General features: G+C 45.7%; 2 long non-coding RNA genes across 2 annotated transcripts in view; one reads left to right on the plus strand and one right to left on the minus strand.

Moving 5' to 3' along the window:
* The window catches only part of LOC146357980 (uncharacterized), a 38,284-nt gene extending 24,849 nt beyond the window's left edge, over positions 1-13,435 (plus strand). The window contains exon 4 of the long non-coding RNA XR_014792624.1: positions 12,351-13,435. This is a non-coding gene — a long non-coding RNA (uncharacterized LOC146357980). The remainder of the gene's footprint in view (positions 1-12,350) is intronic.
* The window catches only part of LOC146357977 (uncharacterized), a 717,854-nt gene that overhangs the window by 75,626 nt on the left and 620,544 nt on the right, over positions 1-21,684 (minus strand). The gene's annotated exons all lie outside the window — the stretch shown is intronic.

Here is a 21,684-nt window from a genome sequence, read left to right on the forward strand (position 1 = left end):
ACATACTCTGAGCCCTGACTTGGGACTGGCCTTTATGAAGAAAGAATAGCAATGTTGTTGTTGCTATTTAATCTGAGATGTTCCACCCCAAGGGTGGCAGTCATGCTATCAGTAGAAAGTGCCATTTGCACCTCAGGAAGCTTCACATGTCACCATTTAAATACCCCTATCTTCTGCTGAGCTGAAGTGCAATATTTATATTTGGTTTCTGAACTACTACGCTTTACAGTTTTGCTTGTTGCTGTTTTTCCATATTATATAAGAAGGGCAGGCAGCCAGAATGGGGTGCGGGGCTGGATGACCCCCACAGCCAGCCCTCCGCAGGCAGGACGATGTCGGGGGGTGTGGACACACACACCCCGACGCCATGTGGTCCCTGGCGGGCATGTCGGGAGGATGAATTTCCTGGCACATCCTGTTTAATGAATGCCAGAGACTGCAGTGTTAACAATAGCTACTTTATTCACTACAAACTAGAGAGCAGTTCTCACAAACTCACTAGTAGTGCAGCCTTCTCCTTCTTGTGCTTCAGTCGTTCCGCCTTTGGTTTCACTCTCCATACAAAGCATTGTCTCTCAGTCCCTATTGAGAATCACATTTCGCTACATGTCCCCATCAGAGAAGACCCACATGTGGCAAACCGCTTCTCCTGCCCTGTGCCTTCTCCCACTGGGGAGAGGATGCAGAGCCGGTGAAGCTGCCACTCCCCCAATCCCAATCCAGTGGGAGGGGGAGCGGCCTACAAGGGAATCCACAAGGACAAACTTTGTGTAGCCCTTCAAAATGCCAAATCTCACACAAAGCGACGGTCCAGTTTCACTTCCATTCGCTTCGAAGGGAAGACTGCTTCACCCAGGCAGCGACAGAATTGGTCTGAAGCGGCCCAGTTCGGCTCAGGATTCAACCAAAGCTAGTTCATACCCCTGACTGATGTCATGGGGATACTGGCAAATGAATACAAACTGGGGCTTGAATGAAATATAGGGTTTATTACAGAGTATACTGAATACATGGCTTTAATACAGAATGGAGAAGGTGGCTAGATTAACACAATTAAACTTGGACCAGCAATCATTACATGAGATATATAGAACCAGGAAGGAGAGGGAGAGAAAGAGCAACAGAGGTGGGGGGAATTCCTATTGCCAGATAAAGCAGTGGGTGGAGTGCTAGGGATTTGGCAGGTGCTATTGGAGGCCTCATCTTTTTGGATTTTAAATAGCTCGGCTGGAATACTGTCATCTCCACTAGCTTTGTTGTTACTAATGCTTCCTAAGGCCCACTTGACTTCACTCTCGAGGATGTCCGGCTCAAGTTCAGTGACCGCACTATCATGGCTATCAGGGACATTAAGATCTTTCCTGTATAGTTCTTCTGTGTATTCTTGCCACCTGTTCTTAATCTCATCTGCTTCTGTTAGGTCCCTGCCTTCTTTGTCCTTTATCATGCCCATCTTTGCACAAAACGTTCCCTTGAGATCTCCAATTTTCTTGAAGAGATCTCTAGTCTTTCCCATTCTGTTGTTTTCCTCGATTTCTTTGCATTGTTCATTTAAGAAGGCCTTCTTGTCTCTCCTTGCTATTCTCTGGAACTCTGCGTTCAGTTGGATATATCTTCCCCTTTCTCCCTTGCTTTTCGCTTCCCTTCTTTCCTCCGCTACTTGTAAAGCCTCATCAGACAGCCACTTGGCTTTCTTGCATTTCTTTTTCTTTGGGATGGATTTAGTTGCTGCCTCCTGAACAATGTTACGGACCTCCATCCATAGTTCCTCAGGCACTCTGTCTATCAGGTCTAATCCCTGAAATCTATTCCTCACCTCCACTGTATATTCATCAGGGATATGATTTAGGTCATACCTGAACGGTTTAGTGGTTTTCCCGACGTTCTTCAATTTAAGCCGAAATTTTGCAAGAAGCAGCTCATGATCTGAGCCACAGTCAGCTCCAGGTCTTGTTTTTACTGACTGTATGGAACTTCTCCATCTTTGGCTGCAAAGGACATAATCAATCTGATTTCGATATTGACCATGTGGTGATGTCCATGTGTAGAGTCGCCTCTTGTGCTGTTGGAAAAGAGTGTTTGCTATGATCAGCGTGTTCTCTTGGCAAAACTCTATTACTTTTGTCCTGCTTCGTTTTGTACACCAAGGCCATGCTCGCCTGTTATCCCGATGATTTCTTGACTTCCTACTTTAGCATTCAAATCCCCTATGATGAAGAGGACATCTTTTTTTGGTGTTAGATCTAGAAGGTGTTGTAGGTCTTCATAGAATCGATCAACCTCAGCTTCTTCGGCATCAGTGGTTGGGGCATAGACTTGAATTACTGTGATGTTGAATGGTTTGCCTTGGATTCGCACTGAGATCATTCTATCATTTTTAAGATTGTACCCCAGTACTGCTTTTCCCACCCTTTTGTTGACTATGAGTGCTACTCCATTTCTTCTAAGGGATTCATGCCCACAATAGTAGATATGATGGTCACCTGAATTAAATTCGCCCATGCCTGTCCATTTTAGTTCGCTGATTCCCAAGATGTCGATGTTCAATCTTGCCATCTCATGTTTGACCACCTCCAGCTTACCTTGATTCATTGATCTGACATTCCAGGTTCCTAAACAATATTGTTCTTTACAGCATCGGATTTTCTTTTCACCACCAGACACATCCACAGCTGAGTGTCCTTTCGGGTTTGGCCCAGCCGCTTCACTCTTTCTGGCGCTACTTGGAAATACCCTCTGCTCTTCCCCAGTAGCATATTGGACACCTTCCGACCTGAGGGGCTCATCTTCCGGCGTCATATCTTTCAGCCTTGTGATACGTTCCATGGGGTTTTCTTGGCAAGAATACTGGAGTGGGTTGCCATTTCCTTCTCCAAAGATGATGCTGTTAAAGTGCTGCATTCAATATGCCAACAAATCTGGAACACTCAACAGTGGCCACAAGACTGGAAAAGGTCAGTTTACATTCCAATTCCAAAGAAGGGCAACGCCAAAGAGTGTTCAAACTACCGCAGAGTTGCACTCATTTCACATGCCAGCAAGGTGATGCTCAAAATCCTACAAGCTAGGCTTCAGCAGTATGCGAACCAAGAACTACCAGAAGTACAAGCTGGGTTTCGAAGAGGCAGAGGAACTAGAGATCAAATCGCCAACATTCGCTGGATCATGGAGAAAGCAAGAGAATTCCAGAACAACGTCTATTTCTGTTTCATTGACTACGCTAAAGCCTTTGATTGTATGGATCACAACAAACTGTGGCAAATTCTTAAAGTGATGGGAGTACCAGACCACCTTACCTGTCTCCTGAGAAACCTGTATGAGGGTCAAGAAGCAACAGTAAGAACCAGACATGGAACAACCGAGTGGTTCAAAATTGGGAAAGGAGTATGACAAGGCTGCATATTGTCACCCTGCTTATTTAACTTATATGCAGAGTACATCATGAGAAATGCCGGGTTGGATGAATCACAGGTTGGAATTAAGATTGCTGGGAGAATTATCAACAACCTCCGATATGCAGACGATACCACCCTAATGGCAGAAAGCAAAGAGGATCTCAAAAGCCTCTTGTTGAGGGTGAAAGAGGAGAGTGCAAAAGCTGGTTTGAAACTCAACATTAAAAAAACTCAGATCATGGCATCTGGCCCCATCACTTCCTGGCATATAGAAGGGGAAGAAATGGAAGCAGTGACAGATTTTACTTTCTTGGGCTCCAAGATCACCGCAGACGGTGACTGTAGCCATGAAATTAAAAGACGCTTGCTCCTTGGGAGGAAAGCTATGGCAAACCTAGACAGCATAGTAAGAAGCAGAGACATCACCTTGCCGACAAAGGTCCGTCTAATCAAAGCTATGGTTTTCCCAGTAGTAATGTATGGCTGTGAGAGCTGGACTATAAGGAAGGCTGAGCGCCGAAGAATGGATGCTTTCGAACTGTGGTGCTGGAGAAGACTCTTACGAGTCCCCTGGACTGCAAGGAGGTCAAATCAGTCCATCCTAAAGGAAATCAACCCTGAGTGCTCATTGGAAGGACAGATACTGAAGCTGAAGCTCAGATATTTTGGCCACCTAATGTGAAGAGAAAACTCCCTGGAAAAGACCCTGATGCTGGGAAAGACTGAAGGCAAAAGGAGAAGGGGACGGCAGAGGATGAGATGGCTAGATAGCATCACCGATGCAATGAATATGAACCAGAGCACACTCCGGGAGAGTGCGCAGGACAGGAAGGCCTGGCGTGCTATGGTCCATGGGGTCACGAAGAGTCGGACACGACTGAATAACTGAACAACAACAATTACTTATCTCTGAACTTGCATATAGAAATATAAATTAGCATAGTCAAATGTTATGCAGATTTGTGTCCTATGGGCCTAGTCCCCGAATATTTTAAGTGCCTAGAAAGGCCCCTGCAGGTACGGAGTCATCCTCTGTAACACCCCCCCCCCCCGTGCTGTTCCTGCCTTTGAAAAGCAGGAAGTGTTTATGATTCTAGTGCAGGGACCTGTCTCCATGGGTAATTTGCTGTGGATTGGGACAGTTTGGAGATCCTTTGTGACACCTGATGTCATGGCCAGTCTGCAGCCACCCTGGAGTTTACCTGTGGGGAGGCCACATTTTTGCAGAGTACTTTTACTCCAACGTTTTTCTTTAATTCGGCTCCCCTGCAGTTCAGCTGCTGTGTGCCCATCCATCCACTTTAAATTTGGTATGATCAGGGCATTCCGAGGGGTGTGTCTTTCATCTGGCCGTGCCCTCAGTAATCTAGGTAACTAGAGCAACTAGCCTGCCTTTCCAACTCATCAAAGGTCTAGAGCTCTCTTCTGTGCCTTCAGAATCATGCTGTACTCCCTTTTTGCCAGAGGGAGTAACTAGCCTCCACTTCCCAGCCTGTCCCCCTTGAGAGTCTTCTCTGATGTTTGTCTTACTTTGCTGCTTCTCTGCACAGAGGGAAAGGGCTGGCTGCAGTTGCCTCCCTCTGCTAGTGCCACTGCTGCTGCCTCTGCTGGCCTCCTCCTCTCTTCTCCTTCCTCCTGCATTCTTTAGTTTTCACTGTATCTCCTTATCGATACAGATAAGGGCTGCAGGCTTCTGCTCCTGGCCACCTCCTCTTGCTAGATAGCGAGTACTTGAAACAGTGTGGCTCCAATTTTCTCAATGGGAAAAAGACACTATAGATTCTCAATCCAGAGAAAGCAGACTGAGAAAGGGTGAAGCAGCTAGTTCACTGCATTTACTCCCTGGACAAGGAGAGAGGGGTTGGTAACTCTAACTCCCTGACTGTTGGGTGAAATGGGGCAAAATTGTGCTGATGGGGTGCTCTCATGGGAAGCCTTCAGATGCTGTCAGGGATAATAATGTGATAGCCAGGGCACGGGGGCCTGGCCAGGATGGAGAAACAAGCCTCTCTCAGTAGTTGAGCAGCTCCTGCCAAGTTGATGACGTTCAGTTCTGCTTCCCCTACCCAACCTGGAAGTATGTGGCTTTCAAGCATCGTGTGACCCGTGAAAAGCTGATTTTAAAGGTACAGTGCACTTGGCTTTTCTTGCTTCATGTGTCCCTAATGGACCAAAGCTGATTCCATGAAAATCCAGATAATATTCCAACGCGCTTCTCATTCCATTAGGGATGTACGAAAATCACTTACCTGTTCGCGGATTATGCTGAAGGTGGGGGAGAAGGCACTCTGTCCCTCCCCCCGGAATCCTGGACGGGGGGGAGGTGCTCTGTTCCTCCCCCCCCCCCCGGAATCCTCCTTGGCCGGCTCAGCAACCGGCCAGGCCCAGCCAGGCCAGAGCCGTCTGCAGCCGGATTTCCGGCCACGGAGGGCTCTGGGAAAACAAAAAGCAAAAAACCTCGTATGCAAATGGTGGTGGCTATGGCCGCCGCCATTTGCATTCCTTATTTTTGACGTCTTAATCTACGTAAATATTTACGTAGACTAAGATGGCGAAAATAAGGGGAACGCAAATAGCGTAGTGGACGCTATTTGCGTTCCCCTTATTTTTGCCATCTTAGTCTACGTAATTATTTACGTAGACTAAGACAGCCCAAAATAAGGAACGCGAATGGCAGCGGCCATAGCCACTGCCATTTGCATAAGCCTTTTTTTTTTAATCCAGTCGTTTTAGGCTACATAAGTTTTTACGTAGCCTAAAACGTCTGGGTTAAAAAAAAAAAAAAAAAAGGCGTACGCAAATGGTGGTGGCCGTAGCTGCTGCCATTTGCATAAGCCTTTTTTTTTTTTTAACCCAGACGTTTTAGGCTATGTAAAAACTTACGTAGCCTATCACATGGGTGTAAAAAAACACACAAAAAAACTGCAAATGGCGGCAGTGGCAGCCGGTCGGAAGACTAGCCGCCGCTGCCACCGAAGCCGCCGCCGGAGCTGCCGCCACCTGGAAGATCTGCCCCAGGTAAGTCTCGTCCCGGGGGGATCAGCGGGGGGGGGCAGGGAGGCAGGCCGTTCCGCCACAGATTTCGGGGGGCCGAATGCACTGGCATTCGGCCTCCCTGAGATCCGTGGCGGAATTCTCTGCCATCCCTACATTCCATTGTCGTTAAAATCCCCCCCCCCCCGGCTCTCACCCACCCCAAGGAGGCTGGACTGTTCTGCATTCTGAAGGGAGAGGGGAGCATTTCAGAGATGCGGGGAAGGTATTCTTCACATTCTCAGGGGACACTTCACTGTTTCAGCTGATTCTCTGTTTTAGGGCTCATCTCTAGTGCTGTAAATAGGTCCTGGGGCTGAGCCCTCACACAAATTAAGTCCTGGAGCCCAAGGAGGGGCTGAGTTTGGGGTTCACAGTGCTATCTAAACTGAGGCTGGGATTGACGTTTCTACGGGCCACACCCTTAAACCTTTCTGTGGGTTGGTTGGTTGAGTTCAGCCGCTTGCTTTTTGCCAAGAGAAGGGCAGTTGCTACTCAGTTCCTGCAGAGAACTACTAAGGCTGAAATTTGCTGTTGCACTTTCTTCTCAATAAGGAGGATTCAAACAGAACTTCACTTTATTTCTAAACCCTGATTTACTATGTTTGTCCTTCCACTCACTTCCCCTTTCTTCTCTCTCTCCCCTGCTGGTCTCTGTCCCAACAAACCGTTTCACAACTCAAAAGGAGGAAGTGCATATAACTTTCAAGACAAGGCTGGACAGCCATCTGTCAGGGATGCTCTGACTTGGATTCCTGCATTGAGCAGGGGGTTGGACTGATGGCCTTGTAGGCCCCTTCCAACCCTACCATTCTATGATTCTATGATTAGGATAGGACACTTTCCTCAGAGCCCTGTTGTCTGCTTTTCAAGTTCTGACCCTTGATCCTAAGTAGGGTGAAAGGACGTAGCTACTCAATAGTGAAAGAAAGGCCCTCTGCACATGCTCAGGGCATGTTCATATGATTACTTTGCATGAATAGATTTATCTGCTGTATGAGAGGATTGATGCTTGACTGTTATGCTGGATGCCATTGGATTGTTAACACGAGGAGCCTTCTGTCTTTAAGCACTGAGGGAGAACAAGCTTCTCTTTGTATCTCAAATGACACTCCTGTGGTTTCCTGCTTCTCTCTCTTTGAGCTTTTCTACATGAGGCTGTTAACCGCTGAATCTATTTTCATTTTCGTCGCAGAATTGAGATCGGAGCTCTACAGAAAGAGCTCTTCCTTTCCTGCTACATAACGTCTACGTGGAGCTATGCTGTAGTGGAGTAGCACAAATACACAAGTACAAACAGCACTTTCAGAAATAATACCACATTTTTCCCGTTTCTAAAAAGAACCAGAAAAGTGCTCTGAAAAAACAAAAGCAGATCACAACATCGTCTAAAGAACCCATAAACAACCGTGAGTAAGGAATCATGAGTGCACAATAAATGCCTTGTGTAGAAAAGCTCTTTCTCTCTGTGGTAGAGAACAGGCTGGGACAGCAGCAAATTGTTCAGAATGCTGGCTGTTATGTTCTGCTCCTGATTGGCTCCAGCAGATCTCCGAAGATCTCTGATTTTACAAGATCTAGATATCCCATACAAACAGAAGGAAATTAAGGTAGCATGGATATCCTCAGGCATGATCTACAATTTAGTCTCAGTTATTTATTTTTCCTCATGGTAATGGATTTGCAGCCTAAGCCAGGGCCCCTTCTAGCTATGGGCCCGATGCCAGGTGAAAGCATTTTTTTTATTCACCCAACCATTTTAATCAGCATATGTGTTTTAATGCTGCTAATTTTGGAATGTTTTTTTTTTTTAGCCCAATACTTTTAACTTCCTTCAACTGTCTTTTTTGCTGCTGTATTTTTACTGCCCACCGGCCCCATGTTTGTATGTTATTGGTCATGTTATTTGTGTGTCTTACATAAGCCACCTTCTACAGTCCTGCAGTGCTACAATATAAGGGTGTAATCCTATTCAAGTTTAGACAGAAAAATGTAGAGATGGCAGATAATTCTGCCACGGATCTCGGTGAGGCCGAATGCCAGTGCATTCGGCCCCCCGAAATCTGTGGCAGAACGGCCTGCCATCCCCCCACCCCCCGCGGATCCCCCCTGGGACGGGACTAACCTGGGGCGGATGTTCCGGGCGGTGGCGGCTCCGGCAGCTGCTTCGGCGGCTGGTCTTCCGACCAGCTGGCGCCGCTGCCATTTGCAATCTTGTTGGGGGGGGGTGTTTTTTTTTACAAGACACGATAGGCTACGTAAAGATTTATGTAGCCTATCATGGCTGAGTTAAAAAAAAAAGAAAAGAAACATGTACGCAAATGGCGGCAGCTACAGCCGCCGCCATTTGCGTTTCTTATTTTTGGCTGTCTTAGTCTACAGAAATATTTACGTAGGCTAAAAGGGCGAATCAAAAAGGGACGCAAATAGCGCCCGCTACGCTATTTGCATTCCCCTTATTTTCGCCGTCTTAGTCTACGTAAATATTTACGTAGAATAAGACGGCCAAAAATAAGGAACGCAAATGGCGGTGGCTGTAGCCGCCACCATTTGCGTACGCGTTTGTTTGTTTGTTTGTTTTACCCAGAGCCCTCCGCGGCCGGAAATCCGGCTGCGGACAGCTCTGGTCTGGGCCTGGCCGGCTGCTCCGCGGCGCTGCCGCGGAGCACAGCCAGCCATGGAGGATTCCGGGGGGAAGGAACGGATCGCCTCCTCCCCCGTCAAGGATTCCGGGGGAAGGGATGGAACGCCTCCCCCCCCACCATCAACATAATCCGTGGAAATGTAAGTGACTTTCGTACATCCCTAGAAAAATGTCCTGCAACTCCCAGCATTCCCCAGCCAGCTGTAGGACTTTTTTCTGTCTAAGCATGCATAGGATTGCACTCTAAATTTTTTTAAATAAATAAAGTTAACCCATTTGCCTTTCTCCCCATGTGCCCCCCCATACACACACACACACACACACACACACACACACACTTGAGTCCTGACCCTTCTAGAATCATAGAATCATAGGGTAATAACATATGTTTACTTTTTATCTCCTCCAGCCTTTTCTGGCTGCAGCTGGTATGGGGGGCTTCCAAATACTAAACAGGCACATGCTGTTAGACTTCTCATGCGGCATTGAGGATAACATGCAGTCCTGGTCTCACTGAAATGTGTGAAGAGGCTCTAGAACTTTCACTGCTGATGAGAGCTCATAAAACCTAAATGGGTAATAACACTAACAGCATTGACAGGATGGAAGAAAATTTGCAGTTCAAGCATTTGTGAAAGATTGGTGCTTAATTCATTTCTGGAATAATGGATTTATAGAATATAAAAACTCAAGTTTCGCATTTATTATAGGTACTGTAGTCAGAAATCCTGTACAGGTTTACCTGAGAGTAACAGTGCAATCCTATTAGCGTCTATAGTGCTGAACTCAAACTACATATTTGGCAGATAAGTTAGGCTTTGCACAGGCAGGCATTGAAGCAAAGGAATGATGGGTCATGGTTGGGAGTGCTTAACCCTTCCTCTGATCATCACATTTGGCTTGAAAACCCCTCTCACCTAGTGCTTCAGAATGATTCTTGTTTGCCATGTCATGGGAGAAAGTGTTAGCAGAAGAAAGCAGTGGGGGAGGGGAGGGTTACTGAGCACCCATCTGCTGCTTCAAATCACACCCTTCCCCTTTGCATCTGTTCAGTGGAGACCTGGGGCATCTCTACACCAGCCTTAAAATCCTGCATTTAAAACAAGGCTTTTTGCTTCCATTTTAAATGCAGGATCACGACGACTCCTTTTTCACCTGCTTCCTTCCCCCCACCCCTTCTCCCCATATCTGACTCTTCCATTATCTTTCCTTATCTCGCTCCTCTTCTTGCCGCTTTCCCTCTTTTCACTGAGGGAAGTGAAGCAGAACACAACGGGGTAATTTGATAGCTCATTATCTATGATCTATTTAAAAATGGAACAAAGGGCATTTAGTGCAGGAGATGCCCTGGAGGGGCATAAAGAGCCCGCAAACTTCCATGAGGGAAGAATTGCAACTGTAGTATAAAAGCTCCGTGTGAAGAAGCCCCCGATGTGCTTCCAGAGGGCTGCTAGCACTACCAGTCAGAAGGCATTGTGTAGCTATTCCATCTTTTTCCCCCTAACAGATTTTTTGAGGTAAGAAAAGATGGGAAAAGCAGTGGGAAAACATGGCAGTGTTCAGAGTGCAAGACAATGACATCTGGATTCCCCATAAAATTCTGTGGATAAGGCAGGGCAATGACACAATAAAAGCCTCATTCGGAAGCACCCATGAGTTCTCAGTTCCAAGCTGCTACTGAACAAGTAGACTGTGTAAGGACTCACATAGCAATAGGTGAGAATTTCATTCAGTTTATTTTTTGGATCAGAACTTTTACTCAAATTCATGAATTTCTCCATCAACAGGACAGAAAGAACTTGAGATTTTAAACATTCAAATATTGGAGAACCAAAAACTAACAGTTTACTTCATCCAGGCCCAGGACATTGAGTGCTTTTATCTTAAAAATCTGGGTTTGAATCCCTGTATATTCAGCCATGTTTCTGGTGCTGAATTAAGGTGACCGCCTCTTTTTTTTTCTGACTGCTTCCTCATCTTTAACAACTATATGGCAGGCAGGCACAATATGATTTTCCATGTTGAGAATAGCTGTACCTATTGAATTTAGCCTATGCAGGTGGGGTGAGAATTTCTTAAATTCGTTTTTGATAAGAATTCACCAAACTTTGCAAAGGTCTTCATATATGGGTCGGAAAGAACTTTTTTTTTTTTTTTAATGGAAGGCAGGAGAAAGCGAAACTGACAGATTTGTCCATCCCTAGAAGTGCCATCTTCTATTTGAAAGTTTTGTTCACTCTTGAGGTACATTCCGTCTCTGGAACAGCAGAGAATGGTGCTCTTTATTTTAAAATCCTGCATAAAATTCTGATAGTAACTAAAGGGATTGGCTAACAAATACTCTCCCCATCAACCAATACAAAGTTTAAGATGCAGAAGGATTTAGTCCTTCATGGCTCAATTCACCTAAAAGAAGAGGCCACAGAGCATCCATTGTATTTGCTGAATGCCCCTCCACTCAGTGCTGGATATTGCTGGGGAGTTTGCTTGATGTGCAGCTCCGTCCTACCCATGTTTACCTGAAAATAAAAGTCCCACTGGTTTTAAGCTTCTCAAGTGAAAATAACCATTCTCAGCAGTCTGTCAGAGGTCTGGGCTTTAAAAACTGTGAACTACATAAATACCAGACATTAAGGATGCAATCTTATCTAGATAGGCAGCCACCTCCGAACTCAGAGGTGACCACCTATCCAAAACAGGGCAGGAGAAGCATGGAGGGGATCGTTCCCTCGCTTCTCCTGCCCTGCTTTTTCGGCTAGACAGCTGATGGCAGCTGTCTAGCCGCGGGAGCACAGAGCAGGGAAGGAGGCTGCTTTACGACACATAGGATGTGTCATACAGGCAGCTACACTCTCCCTGCCCCAGAACACCCCCAGCCACGCCCCTTTCCCACCGCTCCGCGCTCCTCTTGTGAGCGTGGAGGACAGCGATGTTCCGCGCTACCTCTGAGGCAGCGGAAGTGGAAGGAGGTCGGTACTCCAGGAACCGACCTCGGAGCCTGGGCTCCAAGGTCAGTTCTCAGAAAACACCATATCCTATGGCTGTCTAGCGGCCATGGGATTGCTCCCTCTGACCCTCTAACAATTCTGAGCCTTCATCTATATAATCAAACACCCAATTTATGGTAAGATTTAAAAAGTGTTTGATTTTTAATATCCTCTTTGTCCCAGGGAACCTTCTCATTTTAACCCAGTGAGAGTGCTAAACATGCTAAAGTGAAAACATAGCCAATGCTTCTTATTATATCGTATCCTGATATGCAATCTCTTCTTTTACAGACTTCAGACTTCTAGCAATACTGTTAAGGAAATACCTGAAACATGAAGGTCCAAAGACTCACAATATAAACTTTAATTCCTCCTGCAGTTATCTTGAGATGTAGTGTTTCTTCTCTTTTACACTTGATAGAAGTAGAGTTGAACCATTGCAAAAAGACAGATCTTAATTTCTTTTCATATCTAATGTTATATACATATGGAAGAGGGTGAGACTAAGCTGGAAGAACAGAAGCACTTTTCAGGTGAAATGTTCTTCTATTAAGCATTACTTTCGTATTGGGAGAAGAGTTGTGTGGTCAGGTAACTTCAAGTTTGTTGCTGGGCTGGGTTGACCAACTTGTGATGGTGTTTGGGGAGTTCTTACTTTAGTGTAGTGTAATGGTTATGAGATGGAATAGCGAACCTGGGAATCCTTGGGTTCACATCTCACCTCTGCAATGGATTCAATAGGTGGCATCAGGCAAACCACTCTGCCTCAGCTTCACCTCTGCAATATAGGGATAATTACATGCTTTTGGTGGGGGTGTTTGGGAGCAGAGAAGTGGCAAGAGGATTGCACATATTTGCCTGTTGTGTGTAGTCTGGATCTTAGAAAGTATTATATAAATGCTATGCATTTAATACTTAATGATAATACTTATGATGGAGGTATTTATGTAATACTTATGTAATCATTATCTTTATGATTGTGCCTAATGTCAGTGCCAAAGGATAGTATCCAATGTTAGTCCTACATAGAGTAGACTCATTGAAATGAATGAATCTTAAGTTAGTCACAACTAACGTAAGTCCCATTCATTTCATTGGATCTATTCTACATAGGACTAATATTGTATAATACCCAAAGTCTGCATCAACACAGTATTATGCATCATATACAGTCAGATTCAGAGGTTAGCAAATGTACTCCTTTTTTAAAGTTTTATTGGCAATGCTGACTAGAGAAACATTGTGCATAGGCACACTGTACGGCTGTCACACTATTAAAGAATTCTTGGTCAATTAATTATATGATTTAGATGATTAATAATTATTAATCAATTACTTAAATCTATACTTTGCAAATGAATAAAACAATAATTCCGAAGAAAAAAATCATTATCTCTTTGGTTTTAGGTGGTATGCACCAGGGGTGAGCAGAAGGTATATTGCTGGGTGATGTGCATGAGATCAGCAAGAATTTCTGACTCCCAACTATTTGACAATAGCAATAGCAAAATGACTTTTTCCACCTAAATTAGGTTGCTGAAATGAAGAAAGCTGGGGGTAACCAGGAGTGGACTTGTGTGTAAAAAGAACTATGGGCTCAGAGGCACCCTGGTCTTTGATTCTAAGTGTATGACTTTTGCACCTGCCTCTGGTTGGTGCATCTCAGTATTCTAGTAAAAAACGAAGTACATCTAACAAGCCTGAAGTCCGCCCACCCCTGAGATACACGTACGTTGCTGTACGCACCATCTTAGGTTTCCGATCTGTGTGAGGAAGGAGGAGGACTACCTCTCCTAAGATGGCACCTGCCACCCAGTTTTGTAATAATAACTTAGAAATGGCAGTTTTAAAATTAGGCTGTCTCATTAGTCTGGGGCTCCTTTCTGAAATGATGAAAAGGTATTGAATTAATGCTCCCTAGTCCACAATTCATATGAACTGGAGTATGTTGCCAGAAATCCTCAAGACGTACAGTAACATAATCCTGACCAACACTGGGTCGAATATGGATCAGCCCCACCACCAGGAGCCCTTTTCCTGCTCATCAGGATGTGATGCAGTAGTGGGGAGTCCTTGTATTGGACTCCACGGCAGGGCCAGTTTTAGCTCCAAGGTGCTGATGTGAGCATGCCCAGCAGCATCCAGAAAGAGCTACCAGGAACCATGGGCAATTTAGTTCCCATGCGTCTCAACGTACCTGGATACAGGTGGATGTAAGGTGGACATGTGCCCTGCTTCACGGAGGACAACCTTTTATTCGAAGGTCTGTCAGAGGACAATCCTCTATTTGGAGGCATCCTCTGTGTGACGAGCTGTCCAGTCCCAGTCCAGCTTTAAAATAAAGAACCCTAAAAAGGGAGAGCTGGGGCCTCAGAGTCGCCTAGCAACACTGAACACTTTGGCAGCCGACTGAGCAGGCACACAGACCTGGCATCATAGTCTTTCCCACTATGGAGGGATTATTGTATTTCTATCTACATTGTAGTTATTATTTCTAAATGGGCATCTGTACAAATACATTAGCATATGCATATCTAATGCAAATCGCTGTCCTCTTTTTTTGGTGATGTATAAGCAGCCGCCCTAGGCGGATGTGCTTGCAGCACCATCTAGGCATATTGGGAGCAATGGGAACTAAACTTCCCATGGCTCTCTGTGGCCCTGGATGCTGCCATCTAGCTTAGAGGGCTCCATTTGGCCCTAGACCAACCTTCCCCAACCTGGCACCCCCCAAATGTGTTGGACAACAAGTCCCTTCATCTCCAGCCTGCATGGAATTTGGCTGTGCTGGCTGGGGATGGTGGGAAATAGCCTTGAGAAGAGAAGACTGAGTGGAGATATGATAGCACTCTTCAAGTACTTGAAAGGTTGTCACAGAGAGGAAGGCCAGGATCTCTTCTTGATCATCCCAGAGTGCAGGACACGGAATAATGGGCTCAAGTTACAGGAAGCCAGATTCTGCCTGAACATCAGGAAAAACTTCCTGACTGTTAGAGCAATACAACAATGGAACCAATTACCTAGGGAGGTAGTGGGCTCTCCCACACTGGAGGCATTCAAGACGAGGCTGGACAGCCATCTGTCAGGGATGCTCTGACTTGGATTCCTGCATTGAGCAGGGGGTTGGACTCGATGGCCTTGTAGGCCCCTTCCAACCCTACTATTCTATGATTGTATTCTATGATTCTATGAAATGTAGTCCAACACATCTGGAGGGCACCAGGTTGGGGAAGGCTGCTTTAGACACACATGCACAACACCACCATGGAAACAACATTTTCCATGTTTGCTCCTAGTGGCTCAGGATGCTATTAGGCAGCCAGCCTGAGCATGAGTTCAGCAATGTCTCCGGCTGGGTTCTCCAACATGGTGCCCGTGGGCATCAGTGTGCCCACAAACACCTCTCCAGGTGCCCACCAGGCTTCCTGCCCCTCCTTATTTTCATTTGACTTCTTAAGGCATTTTAAATTATAAATTTAAAAAAACTGGGAGGGTGGTTTGATGCAAAGTGAAGTGCTGCCCTCCATCACCATCTTTATTTGGGTACAAAGAAGTGGTTTTATGTTTTGGAGCTCCAACTCCAACTCTTGGGCAAGTTACTTTTCTTTTAGTCTCACCAGTTTGGCTTCTGGAAAACAAGTGTGCTACGACCAGCCATGCCCATTATGACAGCCATTTTATGAATGGGCAAGGTGCCCCCGTGGGAGGCATTTTGTGAGAGCATCCATAACAGTCACAAAATTCCAAATGAGCTTACTGGCCCCAAAAGGGGCGGGGGGGGGGGGCTGGTTTAGGGCCTAACAGAGTGTCTGCTACCCTTCCTTCTGCTCCTTTGCTGTTGATACATTTAGAAAAGGGAACGGGGTAATGGATGAGGCTCCAGTGGGAGTAGGCACAGATCCATTTCAGGTCAGTCCAAACTCTGGAGGATTCTGGTCTTGCTCTTAAATGAATCTGAGGAGTTCAGAACAATCAAACGTAGTGTGCCACCAACCACACTGCTACCAAATTTTCAGGCTTAATCGTTTTAAAATAAATTAATCTAACTGATCAATCTACGAAATGTTGCAGCCCTAGCAACTTCTACCAGCCTGGATGAATATATTTGCAACAGTGTTTTACTCTGGATATTTCTGGTGAGATATGCTCATTCTTTACTAAGCCATGGGAGAAAAGGCTATGTTGTCATAGGCTGGAGGAGTAGGACTGACTTCAGCGGGAGCCATACAAGCTCCAGCGGCAGCGTAGGGCGCACTAACCATGGCCTGAAACACAGGGGGGGAAACCACTGCAAGAAATATTATTTTCATTGTCATCATCACCATTGTCATTGTCAACACTGCCATCATGAAGGTGACCTTCCTCAGTACCACCACTCCCTAATCCTCACTTGTGAGAAATCGGGTCCGTCAATCCCTTTTCTGTTGCAGGTATGTTTTCCCCCCATCAAAACTGAACGACCAGACATTTTAGGAAAGGTAGACAGGAGTCGTCTTACAAGAGCTTGTGCCTGCTCAGTGATGCTGAAGCCATCTTTAAAATTACCGTATTACATTTGGGCGGCAGTTAGTCAGATCCGCCGGCCAGTAGTTAAGCCTTTACAAAGGCAGGTAGCCATTCTGTAGCCAATATGTCTGGCATACCTCAGTTGCTTATTGGCTCAGAGAGCCCTGTGAGGACTGCTTTACATCATTTGTGACTTTCCTCCTTTCTGTATAATTCAGGCTCAGACAGAGCAGTGCTTCCAGTCTGGGTGCCAACTCTTTTTGGAGAGCGGCACAATAGCAATTCCGAGCTTTGGTAGTTAGTCTCAAGGAAAAGTGAGTGGCAGAGAGCAAAGGGCAGAGTCCTCCTTAGCTCTGCCCTTTGCCCTCCTTAAACCTGTTGATGGTTGCCCCAGTGTCTTATCTTCAGTGGCACAGATATCTCCAGCCATATCTCCAGAGCAGACAGCTACAACAGAGAAATTTGTTTTGTCATATGATGGAGTCAGCTGACATGGGGGGCAATCACACCATTGTGGTCTGCAGGTGTCAGACGTATGTAGGAAGACAGGACTTCCTAGGCTTCGTTGGACTCATGATCCAGAACCAGCACTAACAGCGGATCCCAGAGGTGTCTTTCACTTGAAAAGAAACCTCCCCCATGCCTCCTTCTCCTTGGGCTGTCCAATGTGATCTGCATCCAGGGAACAAATGCTTACCTCTTCATCGTTAGGGCAGACCACCTGGCTCACAAAATGCGCTGCCGAAATAGTGATGCAGAATTCCAGCATGGCAAAAAAGAGGAACAGGGTAGAGAAGCCATTACCTACAGACTGAAGAACACAGAGGTATTTGGAAAGACGCTTATTATCTCTCTCTCAGTCCTGGCAAATTAGTTCAGTTCCAGCATTAAAAATGTCCTAGTGACCTTCTATGTGTAACTGAGTCTAAAACATCAGTAAATAAATAAAAAAATAACCCCAGAAAGAGTTGGGAGGTCAGTGGTGACAATTTCAAATTGTTTGGTCAGGGAGTCTGCCTGACATATATAGGCCTCTTGGAACAGAAAATCATAAAACCTGTGATGGTGGTTAAGAACTAGGGATGTCGGGATTTTGTTAAATTCGTTCCATCTGTGTTTCATGGATTGTCTAGCATCTTTCATTCCATCATCTGCTCACTGATGGAACTGGATTTTTTAAAACCAGAATCCACAGGTTGGATTCATAGAAATCTGAACTCGTTTGAATCTGTTGCAGATTTCCCCGACATGCCCAGTAAGAACTTGGGTAGGGCCCTTTTTGGTCTGTTTTGGTTTTGCAACATCACAAAGTAAGGCTCCACACACATATTTGATTCTGGTTGATAGGCAATGAAACTTGGACTCTGCACATAAGGCTAAGTGAGCAATCCTATGGCCACTAGACACTGTATAGAAGGCCATAGGATGTTTCGCTTTCTGTGTAAGGATTTTTGAGGGTTTTGCAATTTATATTTGGGTACAATATGGGGTATGGGGAGTTTAAAGTGTAAGGGGTATGAGAGGGGGCTTATAGGGGGGCTAATGCTAATGTGCAACGTGGTACGTTGGGGAGATGGGTCTTCCTTCCTTCCCAGGGCCAAGCTGAGGCTGTTTAAAGTAAGTGTGCCTAGTATTCAATACCAGGGACCCTGCAATTTTAGCCTCCAGTTTTTCCTTTATATCTGGGAACTGAAGTCAGAGCCAGGGCTCCGAGCTCAGTTCCCAGAAACCATGCTCCCCACCCCCTCCTGGCCAGCACGGTTCTCTCCATGCTGGCCATGTCTCTGTGCTTGGAGACAGAGTGCAGAGATGGGGGAAAGGGGCGGTCCTGGGGGCAGGGAGGAGACTGCAGAAGCCACGTTATGCAGCTTCCTATGCACTGCATCACATTACTTCTCATTTAATGTGAATGTCACCAATAGGGACTAACAGACTCACACATGCTCGCTGTTGTCAGGCACTCACTCCCAGCCGCCGCCTCCCGCCCACCCTGCTCGTGGCACCGTGTGAGCTTTTGGGCAGCCCAGTGAGCGCCCAAGGAAGCCGTGGGGCCGTCTGCCTTGGAGCTTCCGTTCTGCATAATAATGGCAGCTTAGGTGAGCATTTCCAGGAAGGTAAGGCGTGTTCACCCCACACGCACAGTTGGCGGGCAACTCCTGCCTCCGCTGCCTGTCAAGCCTTCACAGGTTCCTTTCTCGCAAGGAGCCCGTGAAGGTTTGGGTCAGGCGGCAGAGGCAGGAGTGCACAATAAATGCCTTGTGTAGGAACGGCCTTAGGAATGAGCACATGTGAAACTGACATGGGCCAGAAATGGACTGATTTGTCCCTCCCTAGTGGCTCGTCTTTGGAGCATTGGAAAGTGCGCTGCAGTAAAATCAGGAAACAATTCAAGGGTTGTGCAGGTTTCTCTCATATCCTCTTCTTAGGATCCTGCCCATAAAGTCAAACATCTGCATCGAATTTGTTCACTTACCTTTGCTACATAATAGCTACCAGGAAGATCAGGATCATGAAACACAGGTGCATTTAGAGCCAGCTGTATTATATACAGTATGATGCCAATGAGTGCCATTACAGCACTGGTGATGTTCATTACCACAGTGCATTTCACCTGAAAGAGAGAGCGATAAAGAGCCAAGCTACCTCAAGGGACACAGAGAGCACCAGTCTCCTTGAAAACAAATAGTTAAATACAAATAGTCACACCCAGTCAATGTGAAGGCAAAACACATGTTCATTAAGAAACCCAAGTTCCAACCTGTCCTGAGGAAATTTAAACCCAAAGACAAATCTGAAGTTGAACACAGTTCAGGGCACCATGAGGGAAGCTTAAATCACAGCTCCCTCTTCGTTGACTTTGGATCTCAATTTCCCCTAATGAAAAAGCTTGAAGCTATGTACAGCTTGAAGGCTGGGGGTTTAAAATCTAAAAGAAAGCTGATGATATTTCATCACACCTTAATATTCTGACTAAAGAACATTCTCTCAGTTTATTAATCCCAGGAAGTTATTATATAAAAACGAGATGTTTATGGACCTTTAACCAGCTGCAGAAAATAAAAATGCTGAAAACAATTGTTGTTGTTGTTGTTGTTTATTCGGTCAGTGGCTTCCGACTCTTCGTGACTTCATGGACCAGCCCACGCCAGAGCTTCCTGTCGGCCGTCACCACCCCCAGCTCCCCCAAGGTCGAGCCTGTCACCTCCAGAATATCATCCATCCACCTTGCCCTTGGTCGGCCCCTCTTCCTTTTGCCTTCCACTTTCCCTAGCATCAGCATCTTCTCCAGGGTATCTTGTCTTCTCATTATGTGGCCAAAGTACTTCAGTTTTGCCTTTAATATCCTTTCCTCAAGTGAGCAGTCTGGCTTGATTTCCTGGAGTATGGACTGGTTGGATCTTCTTGCAGTCCAAGGCACTCTCAGAATTTTCCTCCAGCACCACAGTTCAAAAGCATCGATCTTCCTTCGCTCAGCCTTCCTTATGGTCCAGCTCTCGCAGCCATAGGTTACTACAGGGAATACCATTTCTTTAACTATGCGGACCTTTGTTGTCAGTGTGATGTCTCTGCTCTTCACTATTTTATCAAGATTTGTCATCGCTGTCCTCCCAAGAAGTAAACGTCTTCTGATTTCCTGGCTGCAGTCAGCATCTGCAGTAATCTTTGTGCCTACAAAGACAAAGTCTGTCACTGCCTCCACGTTTTCTCCATCTATTTGCCAGTTCTCAATCAAGCTGGTTGCCATAATCTTGGTTTTTTTGAGATTTAACTGCAACCCAGCTTTTGCACTTTCTTCTTTCACCTTCGTCATGAGGTTCCTCAGCTCCTCCTCGCTTTCAGCCATCAAAGTGGTATCATCTGCATATCGGAGATTGTTAATGTTTCTCCCAGCGATTTTAACTCCAGCCTTGGATTCATCAAGCCCAGCACGTCGCATGATGTGTTCTGCGTACAGGTTGAATAGGTAGCGTGAGAGTATACAACCCTGCCGTACTCCTTTCCCAATCTTAAACCAGTCCATTGATCCGTGGTCTGTTCTTACCGTTGCTACTTGGTCGTTATACAGATTCCTGAGGAGGCAGACAAGATGACTTGGTATCCCCATACCACCAAGAACTTGCCACAATTTGTTATGATCCACACAATTTGTGATGATCCACACAGGCTTTAGAATAGTCAATAAAACAGAAATAGATGTTTTTCTCAAACTCCCTGGCTTTCTCCATTATCCAGCGGATATTGGCAATTTGGTCTCTAGTTCCTCTGCCTTTTCGAAACCCAGCTTGTACATCTGGCAATTCTCGTTCCATGAATTGCTGGAGTCTACCTTGCAAGATCTTGAGCATTACCTTACTGGCATGTGAAATAAGTGCCACTGTTCGATAGTTTGAACATTCTTTGGTGCTTCCTTTTTTTGGTATGGGGATATAGGTTGATTTTTTCCAATCTGTTGGCCATTCTTGTGTTTTCCAAATTTGCTGGCATATGGCATGCATCACCTTGACAGCATCATCTGGCAAGATTTTAAACAGTTCAGCTGGGATGCTGTAATCTCCTGCTGCCTTAAGGCCCATATTAGCAATACTTCTTAAGGCCCATTCAACCTCACTCTTCAGGATGTGTGGCTCTAACTCACTGACCACACCGTCAAATCTATCCCCGATATTATTATCCTTCCTATACAGATCTTCCATATATTCTTGCCACCTTTTCTTGATCTCTTCTGCTTCTGTTACGTCCTTGCCATCTTTGTTTTTGATCATACCCATTTTTGCCTTGAATATACCTCCAATGTTTCTAATTTTCTGGAAGAGGTCTCTTGTCCTTCCTATTCTATGATCTTCTTCTGCTTCCGCGCATTGCTTGTTTAAAAATAATTCCTGCTCTCTTCTGGCTAACCTCTGGAATTTTGCATTTAATTGGGCATATCTCCCCCTATCACTGTTGCCTTTTGCTTTCCTTCTTTCTTGGGCTGCTTCCAGTGTCTCAGCAGACAGCCATCTTGCCTTCTTGGTTTTCTTTTTCTTTGGGACTTTTTGTTGCCGCCTCCTGAACAATGTTGCGAACTTCTGTCCATAGATCTTCCGGGCCCGTATCTACTAAATCTAGTCCCTTAAAT

The sequence above is a fragment of the Heloderma suspectum genome, chromosome 1 (genome assembly GCF_057233095.1).
Source record: "Heloderma suspectum isolate Gila_16-S chromosome 1, 16-S_ref, whole genome shotgun sequence".
NCBI classification, from domain to species: Eukaryota; Metazoa; Chordata; class Lepidosauria; order Squamata; family Helodermatidae; genus Heloderma; species Heloderma suspectum.